General features: G+C 36.6%; 1 protein-coding gene and 1 long non-coding RNA gene across 2 annotated transcripts in view; one reads left to right on the plus strand and one right to left on the minus strand.

Moving 5' to 3' along the window:
• LOC110967523 (coagulation factor IX) overlaps window positions 1–16,372 on the plus strand; it is a 28,269-nt gene that overhangs the window by 8,232 nt on the left and 3,665 nt on the right. The window lies entirely within an intron of this gene.
• Window positions 6,187–9,102, minus strand: LOC127536739 (uncharacterized). Its single transcript, XR_007945869.1, has 3 exons — window positions 8,974–9,102; window positions 6,860–6,897; window positions 6,187–6,712 (listed from the first exon to the last, which is right to left on the minus strand). It is a non-coding gene; the product is annotated as an uncharacterized LOC127536739 (long non-coding RNA).

The following is a 16,372-nucleotide window of genomic DNA, read 5'->3' on the forward strand; positions in this document are numbered from 1 at the left end:
TTTGTCATAAACTAATCTGGAGTCGAACCCGGGTCGCTGTGTTGGGGACCAGCCCCTATACATGGTTCGACTGCTTAACCTGTTGAGCTATACCGGCACCTTACCACATGGCCTGTTTTTTGGCCATGTTGAAAAAAAATCACATTTTTTTCGACACAGTATACGATGATGTTTTTTCCACATTTTGGACGACATACTAAACTACGACGTTTTTGGTCACATTTTAGATGACATACTAAACTATGACATTTTTTCCACATTTTGGACGACATCCTAAACTATGACGTTTTTGGTCACATTTTGGACGACATACTAAACTATGACGTTTTTGGTCACATTTTGGACGACATACTAAACTATGACGTTTTTGGTCACATTTTGGACGCCATACTAAACTATGATGTTTTTGGTCACATTTTGGACGACATACTAAACTATGACATTTTTGGTCACATTTTGGACGCCATACTAAACTATGATGTTTTTGGTCACATTTTGGACGACATACTAAACTATGACGTTTTTGGTCACATTTTGGATGACATACTAAACTATGATGTTTTTGGTAACATTTTGGACGACATACTAAACTATGATGTTTTTGGTAACATTTTGGACGACATACTAAACTATGATGTTTTTTCCACATTTTGGACGCCATACTAAACTATGACGTTTTTGGTCACCATACTAAACTATGATGTTTTTGGTCACATTTTGGACGACATTTGACTTTTTTGGTCACATTTTGGACGACATACTAAACTATGATGTTTTTGGTCACATTTTGGACGCCATTCTAAACTATGACATTTTCTCCACATTTTGGACAACAGACGAAACAGTGACATTTTTGACAACATTCAACACTGTGTTCTTGAAACAGGACTGCTTTGTTGTGTGTTTGTCACAAACTAATCTGGAGTCGAACCCGGGTCGCTGTTTTGGGGACCAGCCCCTATACATGGTTCGACTGCTTAACCTGTTGAGTTATACCGGCACCTTACCACATGGCATGTTTTTTGGCCATGTTGAAAAAAATCACATTTTTTTCGACATAGTATACTATGATGTTTTTTCCACATTTTGGACGACATACTAAACTATGACATTTTTGGTCACATTTTGGACAAAATACTAAACTATGACGTTTTTGGTCACATTTTCGACAACAGACTAAACGATGACGTTTTTGACAACATTCAACGCGATGTTCTTGAAACAAAATTGCTTTGTTGTGTGTTTGTCACGAACTAATCGGGAGTCGAACCTGAGTCGCTGCGTTGGGGACCAGCCCCTACGCATGGTTCGACCACTTAACCTGTTGAGCTATCCCGGCACCTTATAACATGGCATGTTTTTTGGACATGTTGAAAAAAATCACATTTTTTTCGACATAGTATACGATGACGTTTTTTCCACATTTTGGACGCCATACTAAACTATGACGTTTTTGGTCACAATTTGGATGACATACTAAACTATGACGTTTTTGGTCACATTTTGGACGACATACTAAACTATGACGTTTTTGGTCACATTTTCGACAACAGACAAAACGATGACGTTTTTGACGACATTCAACGCGATGTTCTTGAAACAAAATTGCTTTGTTGTGTGTTTTTCACGAACTAATCGGGAGTCGAACCTGAGTCGCTGCGTTGGGGACCAGCCCCTACGCATGGTTCGACCACTTAACCTGTTGAGCTATCCCGGCACCTTATAACATGGCATGTTTTTTGGACATGTTGAAAAAAAATCACATTTTTTTCGACATAGTATACGATGACGTTTTTTCCACATTTTGGACGCCATACTAAACTATGATGTTTTTGGTCACATTTTGGACGCCATACTAAACTATGACGTTTTTGGTCTCATTTTGGACGACATACTAAACTATGACGTTTTTGGTCACATTTTGGACGACATACTAAAACTATGATGTTTTTGGTCACATTTTGGACGACATTTGACTTTTTTGGTCATATTTTGGACGACATACTAAACTATGATGTTTTTGGTCACATTTTGGATGACAGACTAAACTATGACGTTTTTGGTCACATTTTGGACGCCATTCTAAACTATGACATTTTTTCCACATTTTGAACAACAGACTAAACGATGACGTTTTTGACGACATTCAACGCTATGTTCTTGAAACAAAATTGCTTTGTTGTGTGTTTGTCACGAACTAATCTGGAGTCGAACTCGGGTCGCTGCGTTGGGGACCAGCCCCTATACATGGTTCAACTGCTTAACCTGTTGAGCTATCCCGGCACCTTATAACGTGGCATGTTTTTTGGACATGTTGAAAAAAAAATCACATTTTTTTCGACATAGTATACTATGATGTTTTTCCACATTTTGGACGACATACTAAACTATGATGTTTTTGGTCACATTTTGGACGACATAATAAACTTTGATGTTTTTGGTCACATTTTGAACCAAATACTAAACTATGACGTTTTTGGTCACATTTTGGACGAAATACTAAACTATGGCGTTTTTGGTCACATTTTGGACGACATACTAAACTATGACGTTTTTGGTCACATTTTGGACAAAATACTAAACTATGACGTTTTTGGTCACATTTTGGACGACATACTAAACGATGATGTTTTTCGTCACATTTTGGACGACATAATAAACTTTGACGTTTTTGGTCACATTTTGGACACAATACTAAACTATGACGTTTTTGGTCACATTTTCGACAACAGACTAAACGATGACGTTTTTGACGACATTCAACGCTATGTTCTTGAAACAAAATTGCTTTGTTGTGTGTTTGTCAAGAACTTATCGGGAGTCAAACCTGAGTCGCTGCGTTGGGGACCAGCCCCAACGCATGGTTCGACCACTTAACCTGTTGAGCTATCCCGGCACCTTATAACATGGCATGTTTTTTGGACATGTTGAAAAAATCACATTTTTCGACATAGTATACTATGACGTCTTTTCCACATTTTGGACGCCATACTAAACTATGACGTTTTTGGTCACATTTTGTACGACATACTAAACTATGACGTTTTTGGTCACATTTTGGACGCCATACTAAACTATGACGTTTTTGGTCACATTTTGGACGACATACTAAACTATGGCGTTTTTGGTCACATTTTGGACGACATACTAAACTATGATGTTTTTGGTCACATTTTGGACGACATACTAAACTATGATGTTTTTTCCCCATTTTGGACGCCATACTAAACTATGACGTTTTTGGTCACATTTTGGACGACATACTAAACTATGACGTTTTTGGTCACATTTTGGACGCCATACTAAACTATGATGTTTTTTCCACATTTTGGACGCCATACTAAACTATGACGTTTTTGGTCACATTTTGGACGACATACTAAACTATGACGTTTTTGGTCACATTTTGGACGACATACTAAAACTATGATGTTTTTGGTCACATTTTGGACGACATACTAAACAATGATGTTTTTTCCACATTTTGGACGCCATTCTAAACTATGACATTTTTTCCACGTTTTGGACAACAGACTAAACAATGACATTTTTGACAACATTCAACACTGTGTTCTTGAAACAAGACTGCTTTGTTGTGTGTTTGTCATAAACTAATCTGGAGTCAAACCCGGGTCGCTGTGTTGGGGACCAGCCCCTATACATGGTTTGACTGCTTAACCTGTTGAGCTATACCGGCACCTTACCACATGGCCTGTTTTTTGGCCATGTTGAAAAAAAATCACATTTTTTTCGACATAGTATACTATGATGTTTTTTCCACATTTTGGACGACATACTAAACTATGACGTTTTTGGTCACATTTTGGACGCCATACTAAACTATGATGTTTTTGGTCACATTTTGGACGACATACTAAACTGTGACGTTTTTGGTCACATTTTGTACGACATACTAAACTATGACGTTTTTGGTCACATTTTGGACGCCATACTAAACTATGATGTTTTTTCCACATTTTGGACGCCATACTAAACTATGATGTTTTTGGTCACATTTTGGACGACATACTAAACTATGACGTTTTTGGTCACATTTTGGACGACATACTAAACTATGACGTTTTTGGTCACATTTTGGACGACATACTAAAACTATGATGTTTTTGGTCACATTTTGGACGACATTTGACTTTTTTGGTCACGTTTTGGACGACATACTAAACTATGATGTTTTCGGTCACATTTTGGACGCCATTCTGAACTACGACGTTTGTTCCACATTTTGGACAACAGACGAAACAGTGACATTTTTGACAACATTCAACACTGTGTTCTTGAAACAAGACTGCTTTGTTGTGTGTTTGTCACAAACTAATCTGGAGTCGAACCCGGGTCGCTGTTTTGAGGACCAGCCCCGATACATGGTTTGACTGCTTAACCTGTTGAGCTATACCGGCACCTTACCACATGGCCTGTTTTTTGGCCATGTTGAAAAAAAATCACATTTTTTTCGACATAGTATACTATGATGTTTTTTCCACATTTTGGACGACATACTAAACTATGATGCTTTTTGTCACATTTTTGATGACATACTAAACTATGACGTTTTTGGTCAAATTTTGGACGACATACTAAACTATGACATTTTTTCCACATTTTGGACAACAGACTAAACAATGACATTTTTGACAACATTCAACGCTATGTTCTTAAAACAAAATTGCTTTGTTGTGTGTTTGTCATGAACTAATCGGGAGTCGAACCTGAGTCGCTGCGTTGGGGACCAGGCCCTACGCATGTTTCGACCACTTAACCTGTTGAGCTATCCCGGCACCTTATAACATGGCATGTTTTTTGGACATGTTGAAAAAAATCACATTTTTTTCAACATAGTATACTATGACGTTTTTTCCACATTTTGGACGCCATACTAAACTATGATGCTTTTGGTCACATTTTTGATGACATACTAAACTGTGACGTTTTTGGTCACATTTTGTACGACATACTAAACTATGACGTTTTTGGTCACATTTTGGACGCCATACTAAACTATGATGTTTTTGGTCACATTTTGGACGCCATACTAAACTATGATGTTTTTGGTCACATTTTGGACGACATACTAAACTGTGACGTTTTTGGTCACATTTTGTACGACATACTAAACTATGACGTTTTTGGTCACATTTTGGACGCCATACTAAACTATGATGTTTTTTCCACATTTTGGACGCCATACTAAACTATGATGTTTTTGGTCACATTTTGGACGACATACTAAACTATGACGTTTTTGGTCACATTTTGGACGCCATATTAAACTATGATGTTTTTTCCACATTTTGGACGCCATACTAAACTATGACGTTTTTGGTCACATTTTGGACGACATACTAAAACTATGATGTTTTTGGTCACATTTTGGACGACATTTGACTTTTTTGGTCACATTTTGGACGACATACTAAACTATGATGTTTTCGGTCACATTTTGGATGACATACTAAACTATGACGTTTTTGGTCACATTTTGGACGACATACTAAACTATGATGTTTTTGGTCACATTTTGGATGACATACTAAACTATGACGTTTTTGGTCACATTTTGGACGACATACTTAACTATGACCTTTTTGGTCACATTTTGGACGACATACTAAACTATGACGTTTTTGGTCACATTTTGGACGACATACTAAACTATGACGTTTTTTCCACATTTTGGACGACATACTAAACTTTGACGTTTTTGGTCACATTTTGGACGACGTACTTGACTATGACGTTTTTTCCACATTTTGGACGACATCCTAAACTATGATGTTTTTTACACAACAGACTAAACAATGACGTTCAACACCGTGTTCTTGAAACAAGACCGCTTTGTTGTGTGTTTGTCACAAACTGATCTGGAATCAAACCCGGGTCGCTGCGTTGGGGACCAGCCCCTATACATGGTTCAACTGCTTAACCTGTTGAGCTATACTGGCACCTTACCACATGGCATGTTTTTTGGCCATGTTGAAAAAAAAATCACATTTTTTTCGAAATAGTATACGATGATGTTTTTTCCACATTTTGGACGACATACTAAACTATGATGTTTTTGGTCACATTTGGACGACATAATAAACTTTGATGTTTTTCATCACATTTTGGACGACATAATAAACTTTGACGTTTTTGGTCACATTTTGGACAAAATACTAAACTATGACGTTTTTGACGACATTCAACGCTATGTTCTTGAAACAAAATTGCTTTGTTGTGTGTTTGTCATGAACTAATCGGGAGTCGAACCTGAGTCGCTGCGTTGGGGACCAGCCCCTACGCATGGTTCGACCAGTTAACCTGTTGAGCTATCCCGGCACCTTATAACATGGCATGTTTTTTGGACATGTTGAAAAAATCACATTTTTTCGACATAGTATACTATGACGTCTTTTCCACATTTTGGACGCCATACTAAACTATGACGTTTTTGGTCACATTTTGGACGACATACCAAAAGTATGATGTTTTTGGTCACATTTTGGACGACATTTGACTTTTTTGGTCACATTTTGGACGACATACTAAACTATGATGTTTTTGGTCACATTTTGGATGACAGACTAAACTATCATGTTTTTGGTCACATTTTGGACGCCATACTAAACGATGATGTTTTTTCCACATTTTGGACGACATACTAAACTATGATGTTTTTGGTCACAGTTTGGACGACATACTTAACTATGACCTTTTTGGTCACATTTTGGACGACATTTGACTTTTTTGGTCACATTTTGGACGACATACTAAACTATGATGTGTTTTCCACATTTTGGATGACATACTAAACTATGATGTTTTTGGTCACATTTTGGACGACATACTAAACTATGACGTTTTAGTGACATTTTGGACGACATACTTAACTATGACCTTTTTGGTCACATTTTGGACGACATTTGACTTTTTTGGTCACATTTTGGACGCCATACTAAACTATGATGTTTTTGGTCATATTTTGGACGACATACTAAAACTATGATGTTTTTGGTCACATTTTGGACGCCATACTAAACGATGATGTTTTTGGTCATATTTTGGACGACATACTAAACTATGACGTTTTAGTGACATTTTGGACGACATACTAAACTATGATGTTTTTGGTCACATTTTGGATGACATACTAAACTATAACGTTTTTGGTCACATTTTGGACGACTTACTAAACTATGATGTTTTTGGTCACATTTTGGACGACATACTAAACTATGATGTTTTTTGCACAACAGACTAAACGATGACGTTTTTGACGACATTCAACGCTATGTTCTTGAAACAAAATTTCTTTGTTGTGTGTTTGTCACGAACTAATCGGGAGTCGAACCTGAGTCGCTGCGTTGGGGACCAGCCGCTACGCATGGTTCGACCACTTAACCTGTTGAGCTATCCCCGCACCTTATAACATAGTATGTTCTTTGGACATGTTGAAAAAATCACATTTTTTTCGACATAGTATACTATGACGTCTTTTCCACATTTTGGACGCCATACTAAACTATGACGTTTTTGGTCACATTTTGGACGACATACTAAACTATGATGTTTTTTCCACATTTTGGACGCCATACTATGACGTTTTTGGTCACATTTTGGACGACATACTAAACTATGACGTTTTTTTCCACATTTTGGACGCCATACTATGACGTTTTTGGTCACATTTTGGACGACATACTAAACTATGACGTTTTTGGTCACATTTTGGACGACGTACTTGACTATGACGTTTTTTCCACATTTTGGACGCCATAGTAAACTATGACGTTTTTGGTCACATTTTGGACGACATACTGAAAGTATGATGTTTTTGGTCACATTTTGGACGACATACTAAACTATGACGTTTTTGGTCACATTTTGGACGACATACTAAACTATGATGTTTTTGGTCACATTTTGGACGACATACTAAACGATGATGTTTTTTCCATATTTTGGACGACATACTCAACTATGACGTTTTTGGTCACATTTTGGACGACATACTAAAACTATGATGTTTTTGGTCACATTTTGGACGACATACTAAACTATGATGTTTTTGGTCATATTTTGGACGACACACTAAACTATGACGTTTTAGTGACATTTTGGACGACATACTTAACTATGACCTTTTGGTCACATTTTGGACGACATACTAAACTATGATGTTTTTGGTCACATTTTGGATGCCATACTAAACGATGATGTTTTTGGTCATATTTTGGACGACATACTAAACTATGACGTTTTAGTGACATTTTGGACGACATACTAAACTATGATGTTTTTGGTCACATTTTGGATGACATGCTAAACTATGATGTTTTTTGCACAACAGACTAAACGATGACGTTTTTGACGACATTCAACGCTATGTTCTTGAAACAAAATTGCTTTGTTGTGTGTTTGTCACGAACTAATCGGGAGTCGAACCTGAGTCGCTGCGTTGGGGACCAGCCCCGACGCATGGTTCGACCACTTAACCTGTTGAGCTATCGCGGCACCTTATAACATAGCATGTTTTTTGGACATGTTGAAAAAAATCACATTTTTTTCGACATAGTATACTATGACGTCTTTTCCACATTTTGGACGCCATACTAAACTATGACGTTTTTGGTCACATTTTGGACGACATACTAAACTATGATGTTTTTTCCACATTTTGGACGCCATACTAAACTATGACGTTTTTGGTCACATTTTGGATCACATACTAAACTATGACGTTTTTGGTCACATTTTTGACGACATACTAAAACTATGATGTTTTTGGTCACATTTTGGACGACATACTAAACGATGATGTTTTTTCCACATTTTGGACCACATACAAAACTATGATGTTTTTGGTCACAGTTTGGACGACATACGAAACTATGACGTTTTAGTGACATTTTGGACGACATACTTAACTATGACGTTTTTGGTCACATTTTGGACGACATACTTAACTATGACCTTTTTGGTCACATTTTGGATGACATACTAAACTATGACGTTTTTGGTCACATTTTGGACGACATACTAAACTATGACGTTTTTGGTCACATTTTGGACGACATACTAAACTATGACGTTTTTTCCACATTTTGGACGCCATACTAAACTATGACGTTTTTGGTCACATTTTGGACGACATACTAAACTATGATGTTTTTTCCACATTTTGACCGACATACTAAACTATGACGTTTTTTCCACATTTTGGACGACATACTAAACTTTGACGTTTTTGGTCACATTTTGGACGACATACTAAAACTATGATGTTTTTGGTCACATTTTGGACGACATACTAAACGATGATGTTTTTTCCACATTTTGGACCACATACAAAACTATGATGTTTTTGGTCACAGTTTGGACGACATACTAAACTATGATGTTTTTTCCACATTTTGGACGACATACTAAACTTTGACGTTTTTGGTCACATTTTGGACGACATACTAAACTATGACGTTTTTCCACATTTTGGACGGCATACTAAACTATGACGTTTTAGTGACATTTTGGACGACATACTTAACTATGACGTTTTTGGTCACATTTTGGACGACATACTTAACTATGACGTTTTTGGTCACATTTTGGACGACATACTAAATTCTGATGTTTTTGGTCACATTTTGGATGACATACTAAACTATGACGTTTTTGGTCACATTTTGGACGACATACCAAAAGTATGATGTTTTTGGTCACATTTTGGATGACATACTAAACTATGACGTTTTTGGTCACATTTTGGATGACATACTAAACTATGACGTTTTTGGTCACATTTTGGACGCCATACTAAACTATGACGTTTTTGGTCACATTTTGGACGACATACTAAACTATGATGTTTTTGGTCATATTTTGGACGACATACTAAACTATGACGTTTTAGTGACATTTTGGACGACGTACTTAACTATGACCTTTTTGGTCACATTTTGGACGACATACTAAACTATGATGTTTTTGGTCACATTTTGGATGACAAAAAACATGATAGTTTAGTCTGTCACATTTTGGACGCCAGACTAAACTATGACGTTTTTGGTCACATTTTGGACGACATACTAAACTATGACATTTTTGATCACATTTTGGATGACATACTAAACTATGACGTTTTTGGTCACATTTTGGACGACATACTAAAACTATGATGTTTTAGTGACATTTTGGACGACATACTAAACTATGATGTTTTTGGTCACATTTTGGATGACATGCTAAACTATAACGTTTTTGGTCACATTTTGGACGACATACTAAACTATGATGTTTTTGGTCACATTTTGGACGACATACTAAACTATGATGTTTTTTGCACAACAGACTAAACGATGACGTTTTTGACGACATTCAACGCTATGTTCTTGTAACAAAATTGCTTTGTTGTGTGTTTGTCACGAACTAATCGGGAGTCGAACTTGAGTCGCTGCGTTGGGGACCAGCCCCGACGCATGGTTCGACCACTTAACCTGTTGAGCTATCCCGGCACCTTATAACATAGCATGTTTTTTGGACATGTTGAAAAATCACATTTTTTTCGACATAGTATACAATGACGTCTTTTCCACATTTTGGACGCCATACTAAACTATGACGTTTTTGGTCACATTTTGGACGACATGCTAAACTATGATGTTTTTTCCACATTTTGGACGCCATACTAAACTATGACGTTTTTGGTCACATTTTGGACGACATACTAAACTTTGACGTTTTTGGTCACATTTTGGACGACGTATTTGACTGACGTTTTTTCCACATTTTGGACGCCATACTAAACTATGATGTTTTTGGTCACATTTTGGACGACATACTAAACTATGATGTTTTTTCCACATTTTGGACGCCATACTAAACTATGACGTTTTTGGTCACATTTTGGACGACATACTAAACTTTGACGTTTTTGGTCACATTTTGACCGACATACTAAACTATGACGTTTTTTTCCACATTTTGGACGACATACTAAACTTTGACGTTTTTGGTCACATTTTGGACGACGTACTTGACTATGACGTTTTTTCCACATTTTGGACGCCATACTAAACTATGATGTTTTTGGTCACATTTTGGATCACATACTAAACTATGACGTTTTTGGTCACATTTTTGACGACATACTAAAACTATGATGTTTTTGGTCACATTTTGGACGACATACTAAACGATGATGTTTTTTCCACATTTTGGACCACATACAAAACTATGATGTTTTTGGTCACAGTTTGGACGACATACTAAACTATGATGTTTTTTCCACATTTTGGACGACATACTAAACTTTGACGTTTTTGGTCACATTTTGGACGACATACTAAACTATGACGTTTTTTCCACATTTTGGACGGCATACTAAACTATGACGTTTTAGTGACATTTTGGACGACATACTTAACTATGACGTTTTTGGTCACATTTTGGACGACATACTTAACTATGACGTTTTTGGTCACATTTTGGACGACATACTAAACTCTGATGTTTTTGGTCACATTTTGGATGACATACTAAACTATGACGTTTTTGGTCACATTTTGGATGACATACTAAACTATGACGTTTTTGGTCACATTTTGGACGCCATACTAAACTATGACGTTTTTGGTCACATTTTGGACGACATACTAAACTATGATGTTTTTGGTCATATTTTGGACGACATACTAAACTATGACGTTTTAGTGACATTTTGGACGACGTACTTAACTATGACCTTTTTGGTCACATTTTGGACGACATACTAAACTATGATGTTTTTGGTCACATTTTGGATGACAAAAACATGATAGTTTAGTCTGTCACATTTTGGACGCCAGACTAAACTATGACGTTTTTGGTCACATTTTGGACGACATACTAAACTATGACATTTTTGATCACATTTTGGATGACATACTAAACTATGACGTTTTTGGTCACATTTTGGACGACATACTAAAACTATGATGTTTTAGTGACATTTTGGACGACATACTAAACTATGATGTTTTTGGTCACATTTTGGATGACATGCTAAACTATAACGTTTTTGGTCACATTTTGGACGACATACTAAACTATGATGTTTTTGGTCACATTTTGGACGACATACTAAACTATGATGTTTTTTGCACAACAGACTAAACGATGACGTTTTTGACGACATTCAACGCTATGTTCTTGTAACAAAATTGCTTTGTTGTGTGTTTGTCACGAACTAATCGGGAGTCGAACTTGAGTCGCTGCGTTGGGGACCAGCCCCGACGCATGGTTCGACCACTTAACCTGTTGAGCTATCCCGGCACCTTATAACATAGCATGTTTTTTGGACATGTTGAAAAAATCACATTTTTTTCGACATAGTATACAATGACGTCTTTTCCACATTTTGGACGCCATACTAAACTATGACGTTTTTGGTCACATTTTGGACGACATGCTAAACTATGATGTTTTTTCCACATTTTGGACGCCATACTAAACTATGACGTTTTTGGTCACATTTTGGACGACATACTAAACTTTGACGTTTTTGGTCACATTTTGGACGACGTATTTGACTGACGTTTTTTCCACATTTTGGACGCCATACTAAACTATGATGTTTTTGGTCACATTTTGGACGACATACTAAACTATGATGTTTTTTCCACATTTGGACGCCATACTAAACTATGACGTTTTTGGTCACATTTTGGACGACATACTAAACTTTGACGTTTTTGGTCACATTTTGACCGACATACTAAACTATGACGTTTTTTTCCACATTTTGGACGACATACTAAACTTTGACGTTTTTGGTCACATTTTGGACGACGTTCTTGACTATGACGTTTTTTCCACATTTTGGACGCCATACTAAACTATGATGTTTTTGGTCACATTTTGGATCACATACTAAACTATGACGTTTTTGGTCACATTTTTGACGACATACTAAAACTATGATGTTTTTGGTCACATTTTGGACGACATACTAAACGATGATGTTTTTTCCACATTTTGGACCACATACAAAACTATGATGTTTTTGGTCACAGTTTGGACGACATACTAAACTATGATGTTTTTTCCACATTTTGGACGACATACTAAACTTTGACGTTTTTGGTCACATTTTGGACGACATACTAAACTATGACGTTTTTTCCACATTTTGGACGGCATACTAAACTATGACGTTTTAGTGACATTTTGGACGACATACTTAACTATGACGTTTTTGGTCACATTTTGGACGACATACTTAACTATGACGTTTTTGGTCACATTTTGGACGACATACTAAACTCTGATGTTTTTGGTCACATTTTGGATGACATACTAAACTATGACGTTTTTGGTCACATTTTGGACGACATACCAAAGTATGATGTTTTTGGTCACATTTTGGATGACATACTAAACTATGACGTTTTTGGTCACATTTTGGATGACATACTAAACTATGACGTTTTTGGTCACATTTTGGACGCCATACTAAACTATGACGTTTTTGGTCACATTTTGGACGACATACTAAACTTTGACGTTTTTGGTCACATTTTGGACGACATACTAAACTATGACGTTTTTTCCACATTTTGGACGGCATACTAAACTATGACGTTTTAGTGACATTTTGGACGACATACTTAACTATGACGTTTTTGGTCACATTTTGGACGACATACTTAACTATGACGTTTTTGGTCACATTTTGGACGACATACTAAACTCTGATGTTTTTGGTCACATTTTGGATGACATACTAAACTATGACGTTTTTGGTCACATTTTGGACGACATACCAAAAGTATGATGTTTTTGGTCACATTTTGGATGACATACTAAACTATGACGTTTTTGGTCACATTTTGGATGACATACTAAACTATGACGTTTTTGGTCACATTTTGGACGCCATACTAAACTATGACGTTTTTGGTCACATTTTGGACGACATACTAAACTCTGATGTTTTTGGTCACATTTTGGATGACATACTAAACTATGACGTTTTTGGTCACATTTTGGACGACATACCAAAAGTATGATGTTTTTGGTCACATTTTGGATGACATACTAAACTATGACGTTTTTGGTCACATTTTGGATGACATACTAAACTATGACGTTTTTGGTCACATTTTGGACGCCATACTAAACTATGACGTTTTTGGTCACATTTTGGACGACATACTAAACTATGATGTTTTTGGTCATATTTTGGACGACATACTAAACTATGACGTTTTAGTGACATTTTGGACGACGTACTTAACTATGACCTTTTTGGTCACATTTTGGACGACATACTAAACTATGATGTTTTTGGTCACATTTTGGATGACAAAAAACATGATAGTTTAGTCTGTCACATTTTGGACGCCATACTAAACTATGACGTTTTTGGTCACATTTTGGACGACATACTAAACTATGACGTTTTTGGTCACATTTTGGACGACATACTAAAACTATGATGTTTTAGTGACATTTTGGACGACATACTAAACTATGATGTTTTTGGTCACATTTTGGATGACATGCTAAACTATAACGTTTTTGGTCACATTTTGGACGACATACTAAACTATGATGTTTTTGGTCACATTTTGGACGACATACTAAACTATGATGTTTTTTGCACAACAGACTAAACGATGACGTTTTTGACGACATTCAACGCTATGTTCTTGTAACAAAATTGCTTTGTTGTGTGTTTGTCACGAACTAATCGGGAGTCGAACTTGAGTCGCTGCGTTGGGGACCAGCCCCTACGCATGGTTCGACCACTTAACCTGTTGAGCTATCCCGGCACCTTATAACATAGCATGTTTTTTGGACATGTTGAAAAAATCACATTTTTTTCGACATAGTATACAATGACGTCTTTTCCACATTTTGGACGCCATACTAAACTATGACGTTTTTGGTCACATTTTGGACGACATGCTAAACTATGATGTTTTTTCCACATTTTGGACGCCATACTAAACTATGACGTTTTTGGTCACATTTTGGACGACATACTAAACTATGACGTTTTTTTCCACATTTTGGACGACATACTAAACTTTGACGTTTTTGGTCACATTTTGGACGACGTATTTGACTGACGTTTTTTCCACATTTTGGACGCCATACTAAACTATGACGTTTTTGGTCACATTTTGGATCACATACTAAACTATGACGTTTTTGGTCACATTTTTGACGACATACTAAAACTATGATGTTTTTGGTCACATTTTGGACGACATACTAAACGATGATGTTTTATCCACATTTTGGACCACATACAAAACTATGATGTTTTTGGTCACAGTTTGGACGACATACTAAACTATGACGTTTTAGTGACATTTTGGACGACATACTAAACTATGACGTTTTTTACACATTTTGGACGACATACTAAACTACGACGTTTTTTCCACGTTTTGGACGACATACTAGTCTTTGACGTTTTTTCCACATTTTGGACGACATCCTAAACTATGATGTTTTTTACACAACAGACTAAACGATGACATTCAACACTGTGTTCTTGAAACAAGACCGCTTTGTTCTGTGTTTGTCACAAACTAATCTGGAATCGAACCCGGGTCGCTGCGTTGGGGACCAGCCCCTATACATGGTTCAACTGCTTAACCTGTTGAGCTATACTGGCACCTTACCACATGGCATGTTTTTTGGCCATGTTGAAAAAAAAATCACATTTTTTTCTTAATAGTATACGATGATGTTTTTGGTCACATTTTGGACGACATAATAAACTTTGATGTTTTTGGTCACATTTTGAACAAAATACTAAACTATGACGTTTTTGGTCACATTTTGGACGACATACTAAACGATGATGTTTTTCGTCACATTTTGGACGACATAATAAACTTTGACGTTTTTGGTCACATTTTGGACAAAATACTAAACTATGACGTTTTTGGTCACATTTTCGACAACAGACTAAACGATGACGTTTTTGACGACATTCAACGCTATGTTCTTGAAACAAAATTGCTTTGTTGTGTGTTTGTCACAAACTAATCGGGAGTCGAACCTGAGTCGCTGCGTTGGGGACCAGCCCCTACGCATGGTTCGACCACTTAACCCCTTTGAGCTATCCCGGCACCTTATAACATGGCATGTTTTTTGGACATGTTGAAAAAATCACATTTTTTCGACATCGTATACTATGACGTCTTTTCCACATTTTGGACGCCATACTAAACTATGACGTTTTTGGTCACATTTTGGACGACATACTAAACTATGACGTTTTTTCCACATTTTGGACGGCATACTAAACTTTGACGTTTTTGGTCACATTTTGGACGCCATACTAAACTATGATGTTTTGGTCACATTTTGGACGACA

Source organism: Acanthochromis polyacanthus, chromosome 13, assembly GCF_021347895.1.
Source record: "Acanthochromis polyacanthus isolate Apoly-LR-REF ecotype Palm Island chromosome 13, KAUST_Apoly_ChrSc, whole genome shotgun sequence".
Taxonomy (NCBI): domain Eukaryota; kingdom Metazoa; phylum Chordata; class Actinopteri; family Pomacentridae; genus Acanthochromis; species Acanthochromis polyacanthus.